The sequence below is a fragment of the Psammomys obesus genome, unplaced genomic scaffold (assembly GCF_907164565.1).
Source record: "Psammomys obesus unplaced genomic scaffold, mPsaObe1.curated_primary_1811, whole genome shotgun sequence".
Classification (NCBI taxonomy): Eukaryota; Metazoa; Chordata; class Mammalia; order Rodentia; family Muridae; genus Psammomys; species Psammomys obesus.
In genome coordinates this window covers 39011020-39035947 of record NW_026585644.1, presented here as the reverse complement: position 1 = coordinate 39035947, position 24928 = coordinate 39011020, and the positions used below count along the sequence as shown (strand labels likewise).

The following is a 24928-nucleotide window of genomic DNA, read 5'->3' as shown; positions in this document are numbered from 1 at the left end:
ACTGAACATTGGTCATCAGGCTTGTGCGACAAGCACATTTAGCCACTGAGCTGACTCTTTGGCCCTAAAAGTAAAATTTAAGTGAAATACAAACTCAGTGCTGAAATGGTTTGAATAAATGTCCCAGACACCAGTGTTAGAGGCGCAGCCACATCCCAGTGCTGTGACAAGGCAATAAGGCCTGTAAGGCGGGCTTAATGGGAGGCCTCTCGGTTATTGGACGTGTGTGCTCGGAAAGGATGGTAGTACCGCTGCTGCTTCCTCTTCTTCCTTCCCAGCCATCAGGCTTTTAGAGCTTTTAAGGTTTTACGGAAACTAGCAGATCTTTATACCATACAGTGATCTTATCTGAGGGTGAGCTGGATTGATTTGTTTTGGAAGTAGGATGTTTATTGCCTTTATTATTATGGTGGACCTTGTTAGTTCACAGGCAATTCCACTAGCCTGTCTTTCAGGGGCCTAGCAACTTCTGATGTCATCATCTGCCGCCACCTCCAGATGTGCCACCAGGTGTGTGCCGGATAAAAAGGACCCTCTCTCTCTCTCTCTCTCACACACACACACACACACATACTCTCTCTCTCTCTCTCTCTCTCTCTCTCTCTCTCTTGGTTTCTCTCCTCTCTGTCTCTGTCTCTTTCTCTCTCTGCACCCTCCTTTCTCTCTCCCCATCTCCCACAATAAATCTCCTTTATACCAAATCTGTTCTGTGGTATCTTAATCATTATTGTAACAGTTATTTTATACATTTGTGCTATGTCAAGAAATCTAATTGTAGTTTAAATATGCACAATTTATTTTATGCCCATTGTATCTTGGCAGATTTTTTTTTTAAGTAGAAATTAAATGTTCAGCAGTTATGGAAGGGCTAACAGGCCCAAGAATTGTTAAGCCAGTTAGATTATACTCCTAAAGCCAGCCCCCAAGGTCTATTCCCTTATTTGACTACTTCCTTATGCCTGACTAAAACTTCAAATTCCAGCTATCAAAACACCAATGTCCAGCAATCAAAATTCATTATCTGGCTGCACTGGCTTACATGTCCCATCAGGACTTCCCAACTCACCCTAGCACAGACTTCCCCATTTCCTCTTTTAAAACCGCTCCTGCAGAAACACCTGTCTTTGTCCTATTCAGAGGCAGTGCCCAGGCCCCAACCCTGTCCCTCCAGGGTAATAAATCTCCTTTGTTCTGAGAACTTGGTGTCTGGGCGTGTTTTGTGCTTACTCTGGGGATCCCTTACAGTGATAACACTGAAGAAGAATGAGTTCAGAATTAAAGGTCTCTAAGGTCTTACTTACTCAGGAGGAGGCTGACAGTGGTGTTTTATTGTTGTTGCCTTGATTTGATTTCAGTTTTTTTTAGACAAGATCTCAATGAACAGCTCAGACTGACTTTGAACAAATTTACTATGTAGCTGAAGCTAGCTTCGAACTCTTTATTCTACTGCCCTAGCCTCTCAAATGCTGAGTTAGTACATGTGGATCACAAGCCTGCCTCAGATTAACTATGTTGATATTAGACTTTGTTAAATAGAGTGTGTGTTCCAATTATAAAACAAAGAAGACATATTGTGTAACTTCCAAAGCACAAATAGAGAAAAATGGAATATAGCAAACTTTAAGAATTCAAAAGAAGGTGAGAGACAGACACAGAAACAAGAGAGATAAAAAAACAAACATGTGATACTAAAAACTAAAGTTACATAATATTTTAATGACCACAGTGTAAATTGTCTCAATTCACCATCAGTGAGTAAAGCCTGTCAATAAATGGCAAACAAGGAGACAGGCCTGAGTTTTTATGAGGTGTAAGGTTGTTCGTGTGTATATAAGAGGACCAGAGAGATACCTCTCATCAACTCAACCCCTTTAAACTGCCTATTCTAAAACCTTGACACTACCTAAAAGCAAGTTCTTTATGCCAAAAATAAAAGAAAACACTGACTGATGCAGTAGGAAAAGCAAGGGATGGGAGAAGTGCAAAGGAGGTCTGTGCCGTTAAGTCCACCACAAAGAGAATGAAACTCACAAGAAGTTGGCTACCAGGTGTCCAGTTAGTCTAAGGAAAATCATGCAACACTTCCTACGTGAATGGGCCATGCATTCAGATGGTCATCTCTAGCACCTGGTAGCTCCTGTTTTCCTTCAGATTTCGGAAAAGGAACTCTTTGCCTGCATAATGGAGCCAGAACTCCTTGAAGAAATCTGCACTAAATTTAGCAGGGCCAGATGGTACAGTTCCTCTGCTAGTTCAGAGTATGCAAAGCTAGATAGATGGTTCTAATCAGTCTTATCAGGGAAACAGATGGAAAATTCTTTCCAGAAGTTAATCCTTTAGTCTGATTCCAAAAGGAGGCCATGTGGTTCCTCTGGGCTGTGTATGTTTGGCAGTACTTTCTCATCCTCCATTCATTTTACACGTGTTGGGGAATGACGTGCAGGGGAACTGTGCTTGAGATACTATGGAACTAGGAACATGACAGCAATCTTCTTTACTTGAAGAAAGCATCTTTCCAAATGCCCTTCCCCATTCCCAATTTTCAAGGAAGTTGTGATGCTTACTGATCACTGAGAAGCTAAAATAGAACATTGAACAGGACTAAGAACCCCAAGACTAGGCTTCTCCTTTCTTCTCATGCTATTTCAGCTTAGTCCTTTTGAGGGACAGTAAGCTACTCTACCACACTGCTCTTCGGAGCCCATCTTAATCATAAATCAACTAGATGAGTGAGTGCCCCCTCTTGTGCAATTATCCCTGTGCTGTAGGTGCAGGAGTTGTGTTGTAAATGGTTGGGACTGGGCACCTCAGCTCTGCATCTTGATTAGTTGTGGTTTTACTGTAATGGTCTCCAACTGTTGCAAAGAGAAGTTTCCATGGGAGGGGGTAAAATTTATCTAGGTGTATAAGAAGAAACATTTGGAATGGAGTTGGGGATTATGTTGGTTTAGTAAAGTGGCTATCATAGACTCTCCTCTAAGATCCGTGACTTTACTAGGTAGATGGCCATTTCCAATACCAAAATTTCCGTCTTGTTGAGTGAGTCTTAAGTCTGAACAACGGCAATACCAGTCGACTTGTTAACATGGATGGGGTTAGGAATAACAAAAATCATAAGTCTTCAACCCTCCTCAAGAATTATGGGCAACTAAGGAAAGCTCAGAATGGGAGAAATGGTCTCCCCCAGGGACAAGTACACCCACTGGTTTTCTGATATAAAATGGTCAGCTCTGGAAAAGATACACATACAAGTTACATTACACAGACCGAGAAGGAAGCATTCATATATACACAGACATATATATATGTTACATATACATATATATGTGTATATATATACACACATATATGTATATATACATGTATATATGTATATATATACATATATATGTATATATACATATATATACATATATATGTATATGTAACATATATATATGTCTGTGTATATATGAATGCTTCCTTATATATGTGTATATATATATATACATATATATGTTACATATATATATGTATATATATGTATATATATGTATATATATGTTTTGGCGACATTTATTGTTGGTTATCAATTTTACTATAACAGGAATTAACTAAATTCCAAAAATGGAAGGCATATTTGTGAGAGTTTTTGCTTAGTCTGAAGTAGAAAAATCCACTTCTAATCCAGATCTTGAGGTAGAAGGGCATACCTTTATTCTGGACCACACCTTCTGCTGAAGGCCTATATAAGGACATGTAGGAATAAAGCTTTTGTTCTTTGTCTGCTTGCTCTCACCTTGCTAGCACATCCATTCCTTCACTGGCATCAGAGCTTGCTTCCTCGGTATTCCAGTATATCCTGAAGACCAGCCGAGAGATCCAGCCTTGTAGACTGAGCAACTACTGGATTTTTGGACTTTCTGTTTACAACTAGCCATTGTTGGTTTAGCTAGACCACAGCCTGTAAGTCATTCTAATGAAACCCACATATGTGTATACATATATATAGAGAGATTTGTTCTGTAAGTTTTGTTACTCTAGAAAACCCTGATATTACAATAATATATAGAGAGAGTATAAATACTATATATAAAGCTATATAAGTATATAGTATCTATAGTATGTATGTGATATATAATATATATATAAAATCTGTATTTTATATGTGATATATATATGAAACCACAATTTTTAAAAAGTGACCATGAATTTGAAAGAAACCAAAGGGGGAGTTCATAGGAGAGTTTGGGGGGAGGAAGGGAAAAACTGAGATGCTTAAGTTTTATTTTTATTTATTTATTTTGGTTTTTCAAGACAGGGTTTTCCTGTGTAGCCATGGCTGGCCCAGAACTAGCTTTGTAGACCAGGCTGGCCTGGAACTCGGAGATCCTCTTATATCTGACTCCCAAGTTCTGGGATTAAAGGTGATTAAATTATAACCTCAAAAATTTTTAATTAAAAAAAATCTTGTACTGTCAAAATGTAAAGTGTACGTATTTCTTATTTTCTGAGGCAGTTTGTAAGTTCCTTGGGGCTGTTGTCCACATGATGTCATCTCTTACAGAAGAGGCTGAGAAGTTTTAGTTGGCACTATGACACTGTCTGCCCAAGGTTTCCACCCCCTTCTGCCACCACTTTCAACTACAGTCTCAACCTGCCTAGTCTATTTTTGCCCAAGGTAGGCATTGGACCCAAGCAAAGCCAGACACTGGCACCTTCTTGCTTTGCTCACTTGGGAGCACTGCAGAAGCAAATGTTGGCTTCAGGTGGATTGTCCCCTAACCTAATGACCCTTGTGGTTTTCAGATGTGAAATCAGATGACTTCTTTTCTATAAAAGGTCTAAGATAAACCTACAACCTATGAACAATTACTTTTTCTGAGTGTCCCCAGCATTCCAAGTGCTAAAGGGGAGAAAAGAGCTGGGTCTCAAGCTGGAGTCAGTTCCCCAGTTTGAAATATGTTTGTCTTCAGTTGGATCTCGTCCAGAGAGGAGAGTCCTGCAATCAAAATATCCCATATTAAACCTCTTGAGAGAATAAACCCCAGTCTCTGCTATAGTCAAAGAGACGTGATCTCTCTTTTATGCAAAAACTCTTTGATCTCATTTGAATACGATATTAAAAAGAAGTAAAAGTAGGTGAGGAGGCAAAAAGGAGGGGAAGACATCTCTAGCTGGAAGCTGGAAGCTTTTGTAATATGTTCATATTTATGATAAGATCAACTCATTTTGACGTCTTGGCCCTTGGGTGCTTTCATTCCTTCCTTAGATTTTTCCACCTTGGCTCATTCTTCCAAGCCTTGTGTTTTGCGTTTGAAACTATCCCTCTTCCTAGCCAAGCTTCACTTTCCTTGTTAACAGATTTGTCAAAAGCAAAAGAAGGTATAGATCATTCACCTTCATGTCACCGTGGTAGAGGACAACTTTCTACAGTCTGGAACACAGCTTAATGAACTTTTGTTGACTTACAGGTTTGTGATTCTAAAAATCATAAATCCTTATTAAAAAGCTAACATATTGCACCGAAAAGAAAAATGCGATTCTCTAATCACAACTTTGTGAAGGCTGAGTCGGTGCATGTGTGCAGTAGCCTGCAAATGGCCCTCAGCCAGCCTCATGGACTCTTGTGTAGCCCTTACTCACACTGAATCAAGGCAGATTCTCTCTGGCCAACATGAAAAGTGACAGTTCAACTTCCAAGGTAAGGACATAAAAAGCATTGCCTCATTCTGAAGGAATTCTAATGCTATGCCAGGAAGATATTGTTATTTCCTCCAGTAAACTTCTGCCCTGTTTGCATTCTCCATGCTTTCTGCAAATCTCCAAGTGCGTAATTGAGTTGACAGAAACTTACTAAGATGTAGACAGAAAAATAAACATTCAGATCCCTGAAGTCCAATGAACCTCAAGTAGTTAACATAGGAAGATATCGTCACACTGACACAATGTAATCATTTCTCAAAACTCAAAGACAAGGTAAATAAGGAAAAGCAGCAAGGCAAGAAAGAAAGCAACTCACCACATAAATAGAAAACTTTCAGAAGACAATTCTCAGAAAAACCTTGTAGTCCACGAAAAAAATGGAATGATGTATACAGAAGCTGAAAGAAAAAAAAAATCTGTCTGCCAAAGATAATAAACCTGGCAAGACCATCTTTCAGAAATGAAGAAGAGAAAAGAGACTTCGCCAGACACACAAAAGGTGTGGGGCTTCATCACTAATTAGACATGCCTTAGGAGCTGAAGAGAGGTCTTCACAGTGAAAAGTTATTAACTAGCTGTGTGGAAGTATAAAACTCATCTCTATGGGCAGAGCAATGCTCAGTGGATAAGGGTGCTGGTTGTTCTTACACAGGACCAGGGTTTGGCTCCCAGCACCCACATGGCAATTCACAACAGCTATTCCAGCCCAAGTGGAGCTGATGCCCTCTTCTGGCCTCTGCACAGACACACACAGGAAGACAAAATACCCATCCACTCAAAATAATAAATAAAATGTAAAGATGTTAAACTCATCTCTGTTAAAAAGTATCTAGCAAAGTTCAGAATGCGGCTACTCCTCCACCTACAATGGTACCACATCCCCCAAAAGCGCATCAGATGTCAAAAATATTATGAGTCAAAAAGCAATTATTTCACCGAACCTTCCGTGCGTTGCAGCATGACAATACAGTCGGGTATAGAGGGCCAGTTGGTTGTTCTGTATCATGTGCCTGTCAGGGAACTCATGGCCACTGCCCAGTATCATCACAGACTAAATGCTGTATATCACTGGCTGGAAAAAATGCTCAAAATATGATATTTGAAATATGATTCCAATAGAATGGGCTCACTTTTGACCATCAAAAGACTAAAAATAAAATTGTAAACCCATAGTAAGTATGAGCCCATACGTATTCTAATGTCATAATGGTGACGGCCTAGTCACTTTTAAGTATTGCATGAAAGTAAAATTCAAAATATATTAATATTAGCTATAGCTACATTAATATAGTAATAGATTCACAATATAGAATGACGTAAATTGTGACATCAAAAACAAAAAAAAGTTATTGTTTTCAGCTTGAAACAGATGGCTAAAAATATCAGATGTTTTATGTAAGCCTCCGGTGGTAACAACAAAGCAAAGCCTGTAGAGCAAACAAGAGATAAAAAGTTAGGAATCAAAGCATACTCCCACAACAACAGAAATTAGACCACAAAGGAGTCAGCCTCCGAGGAAGAATGAACAAAAGATCTCTAAAACAGTGGGGAAATTTCCCCAGCCACGAGCTGGGGAAATGTCTCTGTTGTTTAGTGCTCGCTGCACAAGCATGCTCTGAGTTTGCAGCCCCATCACCCACATGAAATATCAGGTGTGGTGCACCCACCCCTGTTCAGAGCAGGTGTATCCTAGGGATTTGCTGTCAGCCTGTCTAGCTGATTAGCAAGCTCTAGGTTCAGTAAGAGACCCTGTTTCAAAAAAAAAAAAAATGAGTTGGAGAGTCATAGAAGACATTCAACATAACTTATGGCCTCCACACACACACATATGGACAAGTACATCCATGCACAAACAGGTAGACATATATACATATGTCTATATATGTATATATGTATACATATATGCACCACATATACACAGGAGGGTAGAAAGCATCTAAAAATTACAGCATAGAGTCCCTACCTGTCAGTGGTTGCTTGCTAAATGAATTGAGTCAAAAGCCATAAAGTGGCTGCATGAATAAAAACCGAAGATTCAACTCTGTGTTGTTTACAAGGGTCTGCTGTCGGCTACTCTGAAGGTAAAGGGATGCAAAGGAGCATTCCATGTGCGCGGTAAGCCAAAAGAACAGAGGTAGCTACATTTGTATCAAATAAAAGATGCCAAGTCAACAGCTGTAAAACAAGACAAAAGAAATGCATTAAATGATAAAGGAATTAATTCATAAAAGGCTCTAATAACTATAAATACGTATGATTATTATTGAAACACTTAGATATCTGAACAGGACTTGAGGTGGAAATACACAATATAATTGTAGGAAATTTAGACACCTTGCATTGAACAATGGAAACTAAGCCAAGGTAGAAATGATAGAGTTGAACAATACACCCTAGGCTGAATGGACTTAGCACTGAGGAGCTTCCATCCAACCGTGGAATATGCATTCTTTTAATGGCACTCAGAACAGCCTCCAGGATAGGCCAGATGTTAGGACATAAAACAAGACTTAACAAATTACAAAAGATTTAAACCTTGTCAAGTCACTTTTCCAGCCACAACAGCGTGGAACAAACAAAACAAAATAAATCTATAATGGGCTAGAGCTGGATATCATGAACTGTAATCTTAGTACTTCAGAAGCAGAGGTAGGAGGATTAAAAGTCTGAAGCAAGCTTGGGCTACATACTGAGTTGGAGGCCAGCCTGGTAAACACAGGGAGACCCTGTCTATATACAAATAAATGTTAAAAAATTAAATTAACCAGGCCTGGTTGTTCCCACCCTTAATCCCAGCACTCAGGACACAGAGCCAAGTGGATCTCTTTGAGTTCAGGGCTAATCTGGTGTATATAGCAAGTTTCAGGCTAGTCAGGACTACATAGTTGAGACCAAGCCTCAAAAACAGAATAACAAAAATTTAGCCTCACAATAGGTGTATCAATTTCTATGAGAGATAAACCGGGAGCTGCTAGACTTCTTTCTATTCCTGTGTGTGGGTGTAGGGCAAGGTTAAGAAAGAAGACGCTGGGTGGGAGAATGAAGGGAGGGATAAGGAAGTGACTGTCATGTTCCATCATGTAGCCTTAGCCCCTGACCTTCTGGTTTCTAGAAAATGGCCCTCACCTCCCTGGTTACTTCTTCCATTTACGTAACACATGGCTTTACTTGTAACAGATAAAACACTCTGTCTATATTTCTGTTTCTTGCAACCTGGCTAAGACTCTAGGCAACTTGCACCCTCTCCCAGCCTCACTGTTCTCTCAGGATTTTGGACTGAGTATGTGGAAAGGGAGTCCCTACAAGAAGGGAACTGGCTGTGTGGTCACCACAAGACTCCAGTAATGAGGAGAAAAGGAACAAGAATAGAAGAACAGTGCTGAGAATAGAAGACACATCTCACAGAAAGGGTGCCCAACTGGGTTCACATGGGTGAAGGGCATAATGGAGGGATGCATGGCCACAGCTGCAGAGTGATGTCAGCACCTCAAGGACCAAGAGCCACACAGCAGACATCCATGGAGGACTCGATTCTCATCTCAGAAACCCTGTTTGAGGAAAATCAAGAAGAGCGATACTGCGGACAACTAGGCAACGGTGGACATACGACGTAAGCTCTAATTCTCTCAAAGCTGTTTAAGGAAGCTCAGGGTTATTTGCACACTGGTGGCAGAAAACAAGTGTACCAGGGGAGAATGGATTTAGAGAGAAGTGGGAAACAGTGACGTTTGTGGGGAGAAGGTGAAGTTCTTTGAAAGGTTAGAAGGACTAAGAAGATGGTTCAGTGGGTAAGAGCACTTGCCACACGAGCATGACCACCTGAGCTCAATTTAAAAAGCCAGATGTGGCAGTACACATCTGGAATCCTGGCACTCCTATGGGAAGATGAGCAGCACAGACAGGGAGATCAGCTGAAAACTCTCTTACACAGCACAGTGACAAAACAGGAGAGATTCTGCTTCAAAACAAGGTGGAAGGAAGTTGTCCTCTAAGAATGCTATGGCACATGCACACTAGCATGCACACACACACAAACAAACACATACACAAATATACATACACAAACATACACAACACACACACACACACATGAAAAACACACACAACTACACACACAAATATATACAATACACAAACACACACAACACAAATATACACACATACACACACATCAATTAAGTGTTTACAGTAGGAAGAACACCAGGACCAAGCAGTGTCTAATCCTGGAAAAGGTTAGGATCTTCAAAGGCAAAAGGATCAAAGAGGATAAAAGCTGAAAAACATTATTCACCTGGACAGTTTCTCCCTGGCTTTCAGTGAGCTTGAAGACAGAGGTCAGATTTGTTAACTTCAAATTGTGATGGAGAAAAGAGAAAATCACGGTGTGTGGGGGGTGACAGGTGGAGGGTTCCAGAAGGAAGATTATTTCACAGGGAAATGCAGATATTTGACAGAAAATGACCTAAGTAAAAGACAAAGAAACCAAGAAAGGAGGTACTGAAAAAGGATGGTTAATGACAGAAGAGCCTTAGGGTGGTGTTATCTGAAAAACACACCTCAGGGTACCCCAGTGGCACAGTCACCACTGTTTGTCTTTGTTGTCCAGGCCCCTAGGGCAAAAGAAACCTCCTTAGTTCCCAGGGAGAATCAAGTATAGCAAGTGTTTTCTCTTTCTGTCTCGAACTTTTGTCCCAACCTCCTTGTGAGTCTCTGGATTTACTTACTGTTTTGTAAAAGTAAACACTGGCACACTCAGCCCAGATTTTTTTGACCTTCACTGAAGATCAAGTTGTGTCTGGCATTTCTATAAGCACCTCACTTCCAAGTGCTTAGAAAAGCAAACAAAAACAAACAAAGAGAAAACAATGGCAGAATCCAGCTTGCTGCTACTCACTAATGCTTAAAAACTGGGATGTTACCCAGATGCCCCTCAACTGAGGAATGGATACAGAAATTGTGGTTCATCTACACAATGAAATATTACTCAGCAATAAAAAACAAGGAAATCATGAAATTTGCAGGTAAATGGTGGGAACTGGAAAAGATCATCCTGAGTGAGGTATCCCAGAAGCAGAAAGACACACAGGGTATATACTCACTCATAAGTGGATATTAGTCATATGATATAGGATAAACCTACTTAAATCTGTACACCTAAAGAAGCTGATCAAGAAGGAGGACTCTGGCTAAAATGCTCAGTCCCCATCCCGAAAGGCAGAGAGGATAGATATCAGAAGAGGGAGAAAACAGGGAACAGGACCTACCACAGAGGGCCTCTGAAAGGCTCTACCCTACAGGGTATCAAAGCAGATACTGAGACTTATGGCCAACCTTTGGGCAGAGTGCAGGGAATCTTACGAAAGAAGTGGTAAATAGTAAGACCTGGAGAGGACAGAACCAAAAAATCTGGGCACAGGGGTCTTTTCTGAGACTGATACTCCAACCAAGGACCATTCATGGAGATAACCTAAAACCCCTGCACAGATGTAGCCCATGGCAGTTCAGTGTCCAAGTGGGTTCCAGAGATAGTGTCCTGTCTCTGATATGAACTGATTGCCCTGCTCTTTGATCACCTCCCCCTGAAGGGGGAGCAGCCTTACCAGGCTACAAAGGAAGATAATGCAGCCACTCCTGATGAGACTTGATAGACTAGGATCAGAAGGAAGGAGAGGAAGACCTCCCCTATCACTGGACTGGGGGAGGGGCATGGGTGGAAAAGGGGGAGGGGAGCAGGGAGGAAGCTACAGAAGGGGATAACAAAGTGAATAAATTGTAATTAATAAAAATAAAATTGAAAAAACACAAAAAACAAAACAAAACAAAACTGGGATGTGAAAGCTAACTACATACCCTTCCCTTTCCTTTCCCAGACCCCAAAGGCTTCAGAGAGTCATTCTTCCAAACCCAGTCTCACCCTCTGTCCAAGGAGTCCTGAGCTGATTTGTCTAGTTTCATTCCCAATACACTTCAGGATTTAATTCTAAACTGCCTCTGCGATTTGCTGCCTTCTATCCTTTAGTAAAACCTCACCTATTTGTAAATCAGTGTAGTCCCTTTTTAAATTTTAATCACTTTACAGCCGGATACCAGCTCCTTCCCCCCTTCATCCAGTTCTGCCGTCACTCTTCCTTTCCCCATGTTCCCCGCTACTTCTTTTCAGATAAGGGGGGTCTTAAGCGGTACAACCCACCCTGGTACCTCAAGTCACAGCAGGACTAAGCTGATCTTCTTGCACTGAGACCAGAAAAGGAAGCCCATCTTTGGGAAAGGGATCCAAAGGCAGCAGACAGAGTCAGAGATAGCTCCTATTCCCATTGTTAGGGGACCCACATAAAGAGCAAGCTGCACATATATATAGGGGTTCTAGGTCCAGCTCATGCATGCTCTTTGGTTGGTGGTTCAGTCTCTGTGGCCCCCATGGGCCCAGGTTAGTTTACTCTGCAGGTCTTCTTATGGTGTCCTTGACCCCTCCAAATCCCTCAAGCCTTCCTTCCACCCTTCCACAAAACTCCCAAGCTCAACCTATTGTTTGGCTGTGGGTCTCTGCATCTGTTTCCATCAGCTGCTGGATGAAGCCTCTCAGAAGACAGTTATACTAGGCTCCTGTCTGCAAGCATAGCAGAGCATCATTAATAGTGCCACAGGTTGGCTCTCTCCCATGGGGTGGGTCTCAGCTTGGGCCAGTCCTTGGCTGATAATTCCCTCCATCTCTGCTCCATCTTAATCCCTACATTTCTTATAGGCAGGACACAGTGTGGATTGAAAGTGTCATGGTTGGATTGTGTCCCCCTCCCTCCACTGGAAGTCTGGCTACAGGTGGCAGATGGAGACTTCAGGCTCCATATCCCACTGCTAGGAGTGTCAGCCAGGATCACCCCCACGGACTTCCCTCCCCTCTCTCAGAGGCGTGACCAGAAGAGAGAAAGGAGTCCTAAATAAGGTATTTATCGTATAATTATTAACATATTACTAGTCTGTGTATATAGTGCAGTGCATCAATGTAAAAATACCATATTAACCCTTATATTCTTTGTAAATAAGATGAATAATTTAAGCCATGTAATAACATATTTACATTAAACAATAACTTATCAAGCCGGAGCTTTGTCCGATGGGTGCATACCCGTTGTCGATGCACTGAAACAATTTCATTGAAGACATATGGCATTTTAGGCTCAGACGCCTGATCACTATTTATAGCTTTGTTCCAGCGGAGAAAATGGAAAGTGAATTGAGAGGGCCAGGAAAATCCCCCAGCTTTTGGAGCATTCCCAGCGAGTGACCATGCAGCAAGCAGGCATTACTTGCATTTCAGACATTGGTATTAGCTTTTCTTCTCCGTCTGGAATTTTTCTGACTGCTCTAAATCTACCTTCATAATCAAACCCTTGTGTAACCAGAAATGAACCCCAAATAGGACTGCTGCAGTTGGCCATAGCTCCTCTTCAGGGCTCCAGGAGCCTGGATTTCCTGCTCTCTGCCTTTGGAAACCTACAGGGTTCTCTGGTTTTATATGCTCCTCCACAGGTTTATTTTTGCATCTCCTTATTTAGTGCGTAGAGCTATCTTTATCACCCCAGCTGACTGGCATGGGAGTCCCCAGGGCAGAGAGTCACACTAGACTATTGAAGCATGCTTCCTACCCTTTAATGAAACATCAGCAAGTAGTCACAATGCTAGAACCGTGAGAGTGTGTGTGTGTGTGTGTGCGCGCGCGCGTGCACATTTTAATTGCTAAAGATGTCTTCCCTTTGATGCAGTTTCAGAAGCACAAAATCACAAATGCTTTCTGGAACTCTGTTTCAGTCTGTATAGAAGAATCTATTCTGAGCCTAGATTCACCGGAATCATTGTGATGATAAACTAAAGTTTATCACAAATATGTAATCCAGATTTGTTTTGAATCTGCATTACTCTCCTGCCAGTGTTGTATGTCTGTGTCTGGCAGATACACTAGCCCTGCACGGAAGCCAGGAGTCAGGCATGGGTGTCTATCGGCTGCCACCTCATCTTTGGAGACAGAACATGGAGCTTTCCATTTGGGGCATACTGGCAGTCCCCCAGCATCTTCCTGTTTCTGTACCCCAAGTTCTGGGGCTACAGAGGCAGGCCATCACTTCCAGCTTTTATGGGGGGGAGGTGTTAATGATGCAAACTTAGGTCCTCAGAACTGCTCAGAAAACACTTCACCCACTGTGCCCTCTCCCCAGCACTGTTTACTATGGTTTCAATTGAGAAATCAATAGTTTCTCAGACTCATCAAACTTTGAGATTTTCTAATAGACCAGATGACAAAAGCCATCAGTTTTTTGCCTGCTTTTAACTATTTAGCTTAGTTGAGACCACAAAGGGTTGCCAGCAGTCTGGGTAGGATGGAGATTCTGGACCCCAAATGGTACATCATAATCTAAATGTTACATGTGTGGACACTCACAGCAGCTGCTAGACACTCAAAGCTACCAAGCACTTGAAATGGAGCCAGTCTGAATCCAGATGTGCAGTAAACAAAAACAGAAACTTCAAAGATGGTGGGGGGAGGGAAGGAAAATGTAAAGTATCTCATAAACTGTTTCTGGATCTATCATGTGTTGAATCGGTAATGATCTAGAGCCAGGTGGTTAAATAAAATTATTTGCTAAAATTTACTGGACCTAGTTATTTCTATTATATTTTAATGTGGTCACTTGATAAGGTGAAAAAAGCCACATGGCTCACTTGTGGCTCGCTGTATATTCCTGTGGGATTCCAGTGGTCTTAAGGCCTCCCTAGTACAAAGCGGTGTAGTCTGAGATACTGCAGAATTTTAGTCCAGACCGAATTCATTGGAAAACAAATAGGACAAAGGTTGTAACAGCCTTTGTTTGCCCAGCTCCCCCATGCTTGGAATCTAAATACTTTACATCACAACAGCCATGGGCATAAGCCAGTAAAGGGTGAATGGCACCTCACCTCCCTTAAGCATATCCTAGTTGATAATACACTCTTCATTTTCATCTAAGGCGTCATTGACTATACCCATATCATGGCATAGAAACTGACGGTGAATCATGAATCATTCATCCTGAGTTTTTGCTCACCACCCTCACCCCTACCCCCTAGCCCTATCTACTGCCACTAAACAAAGCCAAGAGATCATTTTGAAGAAATAGAAACATGAATGTGATTGCTTCAAGTTCAAGTTAAGTGGAAAGTAAAAATTTTAACAGTTCATGTCTGGGCTGCAGGCAGCTAGTCTGATGCAGGAAAATTCCAGAGATATTGCTGAATAGTGTTTCTGGATTTGTGTGCAGGGAGGAGTTCCCCGCATTGCAGTAAGTGTAAACTATTCAACACCAATTCCTGGTTTGGATTACCATATTGTTGAATTCAACACATATGGGGGAGGGGGAGGGCATGCTGCCAGCAAAGAATCGTGTGACTGCTAGTAAAAAAGAAAAAAAAAAAAACACAATAGTGATTTCAGCGGTAGATTGAGAACAAAACAATAATATCTTTGCAGGATTCTGAAGTGAGCTCAGGAATAAAGCAGAGGAGACGGGGTCCACTGAAATTCCCAGTCAGATCTGCTGACATCTTGTCTGCCAGGAATTGTTTTCTGCCATTCATTTCCTCCAATTGTCAATTATTACTAAAACAATTACGGAAAAAAAAGTGTGTGTGTGTGTGTGTGTGTGTGTGTGTGTGTGTGTGTGCATGTGTGTGTGTGTTCTTTTCCTGTTGCCTGTGAATACAGTGAAGTCATGGAGGCTGCCAGCGCATCACAAGCTTTTCCATGACCAAGAGTTAACGCTGTCACAAACAGGATACGCTCTTAACCGGGTGAGGAGGCCACACATGGTGCTGAATTAGCACATATTGTCCACCATGACGGCAGGGCACAGGACGGAGTCTTTGTAGACAGTATTGGGTTTTGATGCTAGTTATAAAGTAGTATGTATTTGTTTATTTTGAGAGAGAATAAGAAACAAAAGTCTCTGTCCCTTCACTGACAAGAAATCCCTGCTGTTAACATGTCGGCTTATGAATTCTCAACACGTAATTCATATATGTGTGTGTGTGTATGTATGCATATGAAATTATATGTAAGTATACAAATATATTTATGTAAGTATATAATTTTTCACATATATAGAAAAAGTTGATCATACCACAAATATAATCTTATAGTCTTTTCTTTCACATGTAACATTAAAAGTCTGACTATTTTCCAGCACCTTTAACTATTCTAAAGGAAACTAAGGGCTCTACAAATTTCAAAATTATGGAATAATATTAAACAGCTTCTTTATTTTTGCATTTTCTGCTTAGTAATAAAGTGTGCCTGTTGCAAGTAAAGATTCTTCTCCTGGGACTAAAGACTGTTCACCTGGTAAGGGCGCTCGCTGCTCTCACAGGAAGGAGACCAGGGTTCAGTTCCCAGCATTCACATAACAACAGCTCACCACCCCACCCCCAGCTGCAATTCCAGGGCTCTCAATACTCTTTTCTGGCATGCGTGGGTGCTGCACACGGGTGCTTCACCTCTGTCCATACATGCAGGCAAAATACAAACAAAAAAATAAAAAGTAATTCCTTAAAAAGAAGTCTGCATACAATGTCTGAAAGTGATTATTTCCTTGAAATATATTTCTAATTTAGACTTTTAGCATAATAAAATAACCTAATTCTTTTTCTTTTCTTTCTTTTCTTTTTTCCTGGTGTTGATCATGCACTCTAGAGCCTTGCACCTGCCAGGCAAATGCTCTACCACTGAAGGCTGTAAGTAATTTCATGAAGTGCTTTCCGCAGCCTTACTAATCCAAACAGCCTCCAAACCAAAGCGGGCACCGCAGCACAAGCTTGGGCCACACTCTTTAAGATTCCTGAGTGGCTTAGCCAGGCTAGTCTCTGCTGTCTCTATCCTGGGCTGACGATTTTGAGCAGATGACCCCACTAGAGGGTAACTAGGTCCTTGTTTTGTTTTTCAGCACAATCTCTATTACAGTAGAAAAATTATGGGGAAATGAAAAATGATGTAATAAGGGGGAAACAATAGGCAATAAATATATAACAATAAAATTAGGTATCATACCCATTCCTGTATACCCAGTACAGGAAGCTGAGACAAGATCGCCAGTTTGGGCTACAGAGCGAGACCCTGACTAAAAAAATAAAAATAAAAAACGAAAAGGTGATTACAATAATAAGTGAAAGCTCTTTGTATAAACTATTTCCATTTCCTCAGAGATATTATCCCAAAGGCGAAGAATTCTATGATGTCCACTCAGATCTGAAACAAGAAAGGACCAGGAATCTAGGTTACACACAAATCTGGGCTTGGGTTGCGTTTTCCACTGTCTTTGAGCGGCTGCAGTCCTGACCTGTGGACAGCTGGCACCGCCCTCCGCGCTCCACTCTTTCACTTATCTCACGTGACTGCAAACGGAACCTTCCCAGAACTGGGTGTGAGCATCTAATACGGTAATGCGCATCGGTGTCCTGACGTACAGTAAGTGTTCAGTAGAAGCGGGCTGCCGTTACTGCGCTGCCTCGGCTTCCTTCCCAGCTAGTCGGTGTTTCTAGCTCTTAGCTGCTCCTCCACCTAGCTATTCCACCATCACCACAAACTCCATAATCTCTGATCAACCCCTCCCTCCCCCAGTCACTCCCTGGCTCAGAGCTACTTGTGATGGGTGTTCTGTGGACCATAAGTCACACCATCACACTCGCCCCTCTCTTCCCCTAGCCATGCCTAAGTAGTTTTCAGAGTGGGTCAATTTGCTCCCTAATGGACTTTTCATTTGCTTCAGAACCCAGGCCCCAGGGATCTGCTCTCCCTACCCTAGCAAGCCCTGCTTCAAGTCTTATCTATGCCATTGATCTGTCCAACATCTCTCAGTGTCCCCTGACATCTTTCAGGCATGCTATCCCTCAGTCGGCGTCAGTCCCATGGCAGTGTGGCCTCACCCTCTCAGGTATTCTCCCTGGTCCCACATACTCCATTCTCTGTTTTTGTCAAGCTGTGACTACGCTTCCTGATTGGGTTGCTAGAGAGCAGAATTAAAAAAAAAAAAAATCTAATTAAATATGATTTCAGGTGAGAGGGTAATTGTTTTATAAACATGAGCCATTCAATTGTCCCTGTGCAAGCCCAAGCAATAGGACATAGATATTAGAATGTGCTTTTTTTTTTTTTTTAACCAGAAATTTACACATCAGTAGACAACTTTCATTTTCTGTAACAACCTTGTTCCCCGAGTGGGCCATGTTCATTTCCGTCTCTGTCCAGGCTCAGGGCTTCTTTCCTACAGTGGATGTTCTCACCTCTTCTGTTCTCATATCTTTGCTCTCCAGGAACCAACTCAACTCTTCATGTCTCCATCAAGCCTCACTGACTGAGGTCCTCCTTACCTTCTACATCTTATCTCCTTCATCATATATATCATTAGTTGGTTCGATATGGAGAATTCCTGTGTTTTATTTGATTCTCTTTCTTTAACTTGGTGTTGAGTGGGCCAAGATATGACAGGATTTTACAGCTAGGAGAACTTGCTGTGCTTTGGTGGGGTGATGCTGCTTTCTAGCTTAGATCGCAGAGTTTGAGGGACGACAATGGGAATCTGCCAAGACCCTTCATCGGGCAGACCCAAAGCATAGCACACCCTGTCCTCTGCCCAACTTCAGGCCAGATGGGGGCTGGGTGTGGCTTCCTGACCTCTGCCTGCTTCACCACACACCCTCTTTTACTCCTCCCATATGTTGAAGATTATACTTGTTTACATCAAAATCACTGCAGTTTCACATGATCGTTTGACCCTGCTTGAGGCCCAGGGCGGCTATTGTATATAACCTGTAAACACACAGTAATTGTAGGTGTTATGTTAGAGGTGGTTAATACAAAAGTGAAAAATTACTGACAAACGTTTTTCTAAATTACCTAACTTAAAATGCTCTCAAAAACCTGAAAATACCCCAAATAATCTATAAAGCTATTAAGCAATTCACAGGAAATGCATTTGAAATAACTGGAATCTCATGAATATATTTATTAAACTGGGAAGCCAGAAACCAGGAGCAAGCAACAAGTCTTGAAATAGAAAACATACATTTATAAAATAAAACCCAGAACTCATCATTTTTATCTACTGCTGAAAACCTGATTCATCTTAAACCTTAATTCTCATAAGATAAGCATCTGAGTGTGTTCACTGTAAAAGTGTCTTTTTCTTTTTCGTGTGTGTGTGTGTGTGTGTGTGTGTGTGTGTGTGTGTGTGTGTGTGGTGTGCGTGTGGGTATAAAGATGTGCAATTCACATGGGAGGCTTCCTCTCGTGTAGTGAGGCAAGGCTCATCTGATGAAGCCAGAGTTTGCCAACCTGGCAAACTAGCCCGTCCGGCATTCACGTGAGTGCTGGGGGTTGAAACTTCCATCTTCTTACTTGCTGCCTATTTGGCAAGCACTTTAATCAAACCATCAGCTCAGCTGGCAAAAGTGCTCTAGAGATTTTGGGAGGGACAAGTTCAGCAGCAGGAGATGTGGGTTATTGAGAGCTAGATCTCAGTCCCTGTCACATGTATGACGACTCAGTAGAACAAGACAGATTCAGAACTGACCTGAGAGTATTGTGGTGCCCTGAAAAATCAATATGGAGAGTGGCTTGTTCAGCTCTCTCATACTTATCTAGAGCCATTGTGTTTCCCTTTGTCTTTTCAAAACTTCAGTACAGGCAAGAAATCATTCTTTTTTCTATTAAAAAAATTATCTCTGTGAACCATTTCAGTGGGACAGCTTACAAATTTCTAGTCAGTAAAAAAACAAACAAAATAAGAACCACAACAACAACAACAACAACAAAAAACCAACCACAACAATAACAAGCACTTAAAATCTTTCAGCGTGGAAAAGAGCCCAAGAGAGCTCCCCTGATCTAGAAAGGGCACCTCACCAGCTCTGGCAAACTCTTGGTTCTGCTTTTAGCCTTGCTGTCTGTCTTCTTGCTGCAGATTCTAAATACACCGGTCTCTCACAGGAAGGACCAGAAAGAGCAGCAAACTGCTTTTCTTCTCAACAGCCCGCAGAGCCCACTCCTTTGTCGGTCACTGTGCCGACATCAGTGAGCATCTCTGCCACACAAAGGTGGGTGTTATCTGCCTTGGAAGCACACGGGCTCATCATTTAAACAAACACTCACTTAGCGGCTAGGAATGCCCTTGAGAGCGTCCCTGGGATTTTGTGAGCAGCACGAATTGATCTTGGGTTCATTTAGCTGACCTCCCACCTCTCCATTTCTAAGTGCAGGAATGTTTTTGAAGACACTCAAAATACGTGCATCAGGAATGGTTTGGGAAATAAATAATAATTTAAATGTAAATAATTACTATGAATGGTTCTTATCACAGCAAAAGTTCAGTGCTGGGCTATTTTTTTTATCTTCTGGAGGGTTTGTGATTGCTTAAAAATGACTGATCAAGAAAGGAAAGGTGGTACCAGACTAATTTTTATCTTCATAATTTTATACAAAACTTAAATTTCGGTAAAATAACTCGAGCAACAGTCTGGTTGTGTTTAAAGACACTCTTATTAAGTATATTCTAAGCCAGTATTGATGATAGAAATGGCAGATGGGTTATTGATCAGCACAACAAAGAACACAACTAGTATCAGGCAGATGTTTAAGAAAAAAAAAAAAAAGACCATCAATGAGATTAGAGATGATGCTGAAATGAGAGGAATTTACCACAAGGGAACAACTACTGTAAAGTACACATTTACTCTTAGGAGCTCAGGGGAAGCCCGTGTGTGAGGCAGCTGGCTGTCTACTCTTTGAGAGACACAAACAAAGCTCACCCAGTATTTTCAGGAGGACCTGCCCTCAGATCACAGGTGCTGCCGGTGGCCAACATGCAAAGCCAATGAAGGAGGCAAACGTAGAACTGAGGCGTACCTGAATTCGCAGTCACCGCAGTCAGATAGTCAATAGAAGTCCAGGCAGTAGTGAGTCAGCCTTCTTTCCTCAGGGTCTTCAAAGTGTCTTTTCAGTGTGCCGGAACACCTGGAGATTGCTGTTCTCTCCTTGAAAAAGCTGTCATCACCTCCATGGCTCAAGTACAGTCCCAAAGTGAAGAGTCAAAAAGAAAGAAAGAAATTTGCAAGCCAACTATGCCCAGCAACCGCTACTATGAAGGGGCTAGGCTTTGGGCTCAAAGGAGTAAAGCAGGCCCACTTCCTCCTATTCTTTCCCGACTTAGTTTTCCGGCCTCCAGTGGAGCGTTGTTGTTTTTCCCCTTTCCTGGGCTATAAATAAGCTGCTGGTGTGAGTACTGAGGAAAGAAGAGGCAGGAAATGTATTTGATTTCAAAAGGCAGTCAGAGATGTGTGTGTGTGTGTGTGTGTGTGTGTGTGTGTGTGTGTGTGTTCCTTTCAACTCTACACCAGCAAACATGCTGAAGAAAATTTGGCCTAATTCAACTTTGGTGTGAACCTGAGAGTTTCAACTTACTGTTGCTAAGTCTCTGCTTGACTAGCAGTTGTCACTTCCCATCAGCAATTCGTGCATTTGGACATACATAGTTTTCTTCATCTAACTACCCTGAGCAGATCTACACTGCAGCGTTTATTTCCTCTAAGATGAATTCCTAGTGGAAATGACTGGGGCCAGGAGGAAGACCCTGCTTCTGTTCTGTTCTTTTGCTTTACTTTCCTTCTCAGACCATTTGGACGATGTCCTGTTACAGAACCCAAGCTAGCCTCAAACCTATGATCCCCCTGCCTCGGCGTCTCGAATACAAGAATTACAAAGCATGCACCATCATGTCAGACTTGTTGTTTTCTTTCACTGAAAAAGATGTTGAGACTGGAAAGATGACTCATCAAGTTAAGAACACTTGTTAGCAATTATGGGGACTAGAACTTTTTCTCCAGCACCCACATAAGAAATCCAGCATTCCATAAATCCCTACAACTCCAACTCTGAGAGATCTGACACACTCTTCTGGAAGCTGTGCACAAAGTGACCCCATATATATATATACACACACACACATATATATATTTAAAGATTTATTTTATTTTTTTATTAAATGTATGTGGCCTGTATGCACACGAGTGCCGACACCATTGTAGATTAGAGGTGTCAGCTTCAATGAAACTGGAGTTGTCTGGCATGGATGCTGGGAACTAAATTCAGATCCCCTGCAAGAGCAGGGTGAGCTCTTAATCACGAAAGCCATCTCTCTAACCCTGGTCTATATTCTTTTGTTGACAGTTCTTAGCTTCTTTCCAAAAATTCAGTTCACATATCCCAACACGGTAATGAGATTTCATTTATTCTGTAGAGTGAGAGGTAAGTCAGGAAAAACTATTTCGTTTTTAGCATATGTACACTGTAGTTTTTAAATTATTATAACTGCATATGCTATACTTCAAATATTTTAGCACTGAGAAAGTAGCATAATGATAGAGCACTTGCTTAGCATGCTCAAGGTCCTAGGTTCAATCCCCAGCACTGTAAAAGTGCTAAAGGTAAAAGATAAAACTTTATTCAGTTAAAAGAGAATTTGGAACACTGTACCTAACCCTCAAAGAACTTCACAAGATTCTATGACATGCCCATTTATTACCCACCTATCATTGTCTATCCATCTATCTCTGTACCTTTCTACACTTAACTACCTAACAAGAAGCTGCTCTTGACATAGGAGTCACATAGAGGCAATACAGCACTGCCTCGCCTGTTGGAGGAGCCATTCAAAGAAGAGTGAAGGACCCATCACACCAGTGACACATACATCAGGAGTTCTAGGCACTAGTCACACACAATTAATATCAGGCAGTTCTCTACGAAATGATTTTCTGGCTTGCATGTTAACATCTTACCTTCTAAAGGGAATTTTCAATTTCCAGTGTAAGAATAAAACATTGAATGTTGGTTATATTGGCCACTCTCATTCAGAAGATTGGACCTACTTTTGCATGTAATGTTAAGACACTAACTCTGAGTTACTTCAGAAAAGTTATCTGGAGCGTCGGCGGCCTGTCTGGAGAACTAATGAGCAACCTTCTTTGGTTGTCTTGGTTTTCTGTTAAGTGAATGAAACAGCATAGATCTTACTGCAGTCACCTAAAAAATATTTCAGTACCTACAGTATAGAAGAAACCCAAATCAATGACCTCAAAGGAAACAAATGAAAAGGTCTAGATGTAGCTGAGCATGCAGCATGTATCTGAGCCTTAATTAGATGCTTTTGGTAGCAGCCCATCTTTGTTTACACAGAGCAGATGCTCTGGGCCACTATTGATTTGTGTCCTCTCACTCAACTGTTTTGTCATAGTAATGAGATACACAAGCACTTCTGAGCAGAAGGCTGAAAAGGATACAGGCTTTCCATGGTTCTTTACATAAAATGAAAGAAGATGGCTAAAGGTTAGGAGGTCTCCATTCTAACATGAAATATAAAAGTCATTCACTATTTGAGAGAACCAGAAACTTAGTGAGATAGGAAAAAATAAAAACAATACCTTCCCTGTTAACTTAATTAAAATAAATTTATGTACCTTAGCAGTTCATTTTCACTTGGCCCAGTTCTCAGTAGATATAACATTAAAATTACTTTGCAAGAGTACAAGAATCCTGGACCAGTGCTAGAATTCATAATGTCTCCCAGGAGAGGCCCAGCCTTGGTAGTGTTCAGTGGGAAAATCTAAACCACACGGTTTTCATTGTCTTGGGCTTTGGCCTCTATTGTTGTCCTGCCTTTGCCACACACTTAAAATACAACAGATTTCTGTGTAACCATCAGGGCAACAAAAAGCTGTGAGCTCTCTGACAGCAAATGCTTAGAGCATGCTGACTTTTTGCAACACTGAAGCCTGGTGTCATGAGTAAAGCAAATGCTGTCATTGCAGTAAAAAAAAAAAAAAAAAAATGTTAAACAGAGACACTCATTTAATGTTTCTGCCAGTTACATGCTCCTCTGAGGAAAGCCTCTTGACTCAAACATAAAGTTTTTTATGAAGCTAGTCGCTGGCAGGAATAAGCAAGGCCATCACTGGAGTAAACCAGGCAGGACAGATCCTTATAGGGAGAATGTGCGACACACATCCGAAGGCAAAGGGAACTACTAGGGGCTCCGGGAGCATTGGCGCCCTGCAGAACCATGTGGTGTGCAATATTAGAGAGGAGGGAGAGAAGTGAGAAAAGTCCTCTTACTCATTAAAGTTCACTGTTTCAGAGTCTCTCTAGTTTAATATGACAAAAAGCCACGAAGCAGGTTGATTACTGATTTAACAGCTTACATAGTTTCCTTGTTTGTGCATTAGATTTGTTTTAATTCACAATGGTATCAAAATGCTGCGTAAGTTCCTGAATGCCTAAATTATACACAGTCAATGTAAAGAGCTTAAACTGAATTCATACTAACAGTGGCAAGTGAATACCAGGACCCTTCTAGCATAACTTATGGGGTATCCATGTAATGAGGTACAGCAAGTTAAAGCAAAAGGAGAAACAAAGAGCCCTAGTTGTGTACAGTGTATTCAAGGGTCTCAGATCCCTTAGTGTGTTTGGAGAAACAAACCACCTTGCTGAGATCTACTTACGCATAGAGCAACAAGGTGCTTCCCTCCAACCACCAGCAAGAAACTGCATAGTCTAATCTGACTGCAAGGACTAGATCTGCCAATAGACAAGGAAGTTCAAACCCAATCAAACTTTGGAGGAGACCACAGCCCCAGCCTGTACCACGGTCTCAGACTTTTTTTTTTTAATGTATTTATCCCTGTGGGACTCTGCTGGATAAGGTCAAAGTCTGACATTTCTGGATTACCTCTGTGCTCAGTCCATGATGGTAGACTCCCTTTTCTCTGTGGGGTTCTCTCCTAACCTGATTTGGTAACCCCAGAACTTGTAAGGAGCATCACATAGCCCTCAGGGAAGATTACAGGCCAGACCCTTTCCTAATAAGAACACCTGTTTAGCATGCATATGGGGCTTCCAGGAGATATTCACTGCATGCTAATAAGATGTCTTGACTTTCCACCAATGACCTTCAGTTGTACCTGGAGATTTTTCCCCACCCATAGGATGATTACTGTCTTCTCCTTCTTGTGATGGGACCATGCTACTGCATGTAAATGAGGTACTGTACCACTACATGTAAATTAAATATCCCTGGCATCCCTGACCCCAACAAATGAAACACATTAACCCTCGAAAGCCCTCCCACTGCCCAAGGTTTATAAATCCCTGATTTCACATGAAATAAAG

General features: G+C 41.5%; 1 protein-coding gene across 1 annotated transcript in view; it reads right to left on the bottom strand.

Annotated features, from left to right (window-relative positions):
* Rasgrp3 (RAS guanyl releasing protein 3) overlaps positions 1 to 20817 on the bottom strand; it is a 95063-nt gene extending 74246 nt beyond the window's left edge. The window contains exon 1 of the mRNA XM_055618321.1: positions 20609 to 20817. The gene's annotated coding sequence lies outside the window, so the exon portion shown is untranslated. The remainder of the gene's footprint in view (positions 1 to 20608) is intronic.
* Positions 20818 to 24928: the final 4111 nt, after the last annotated feature.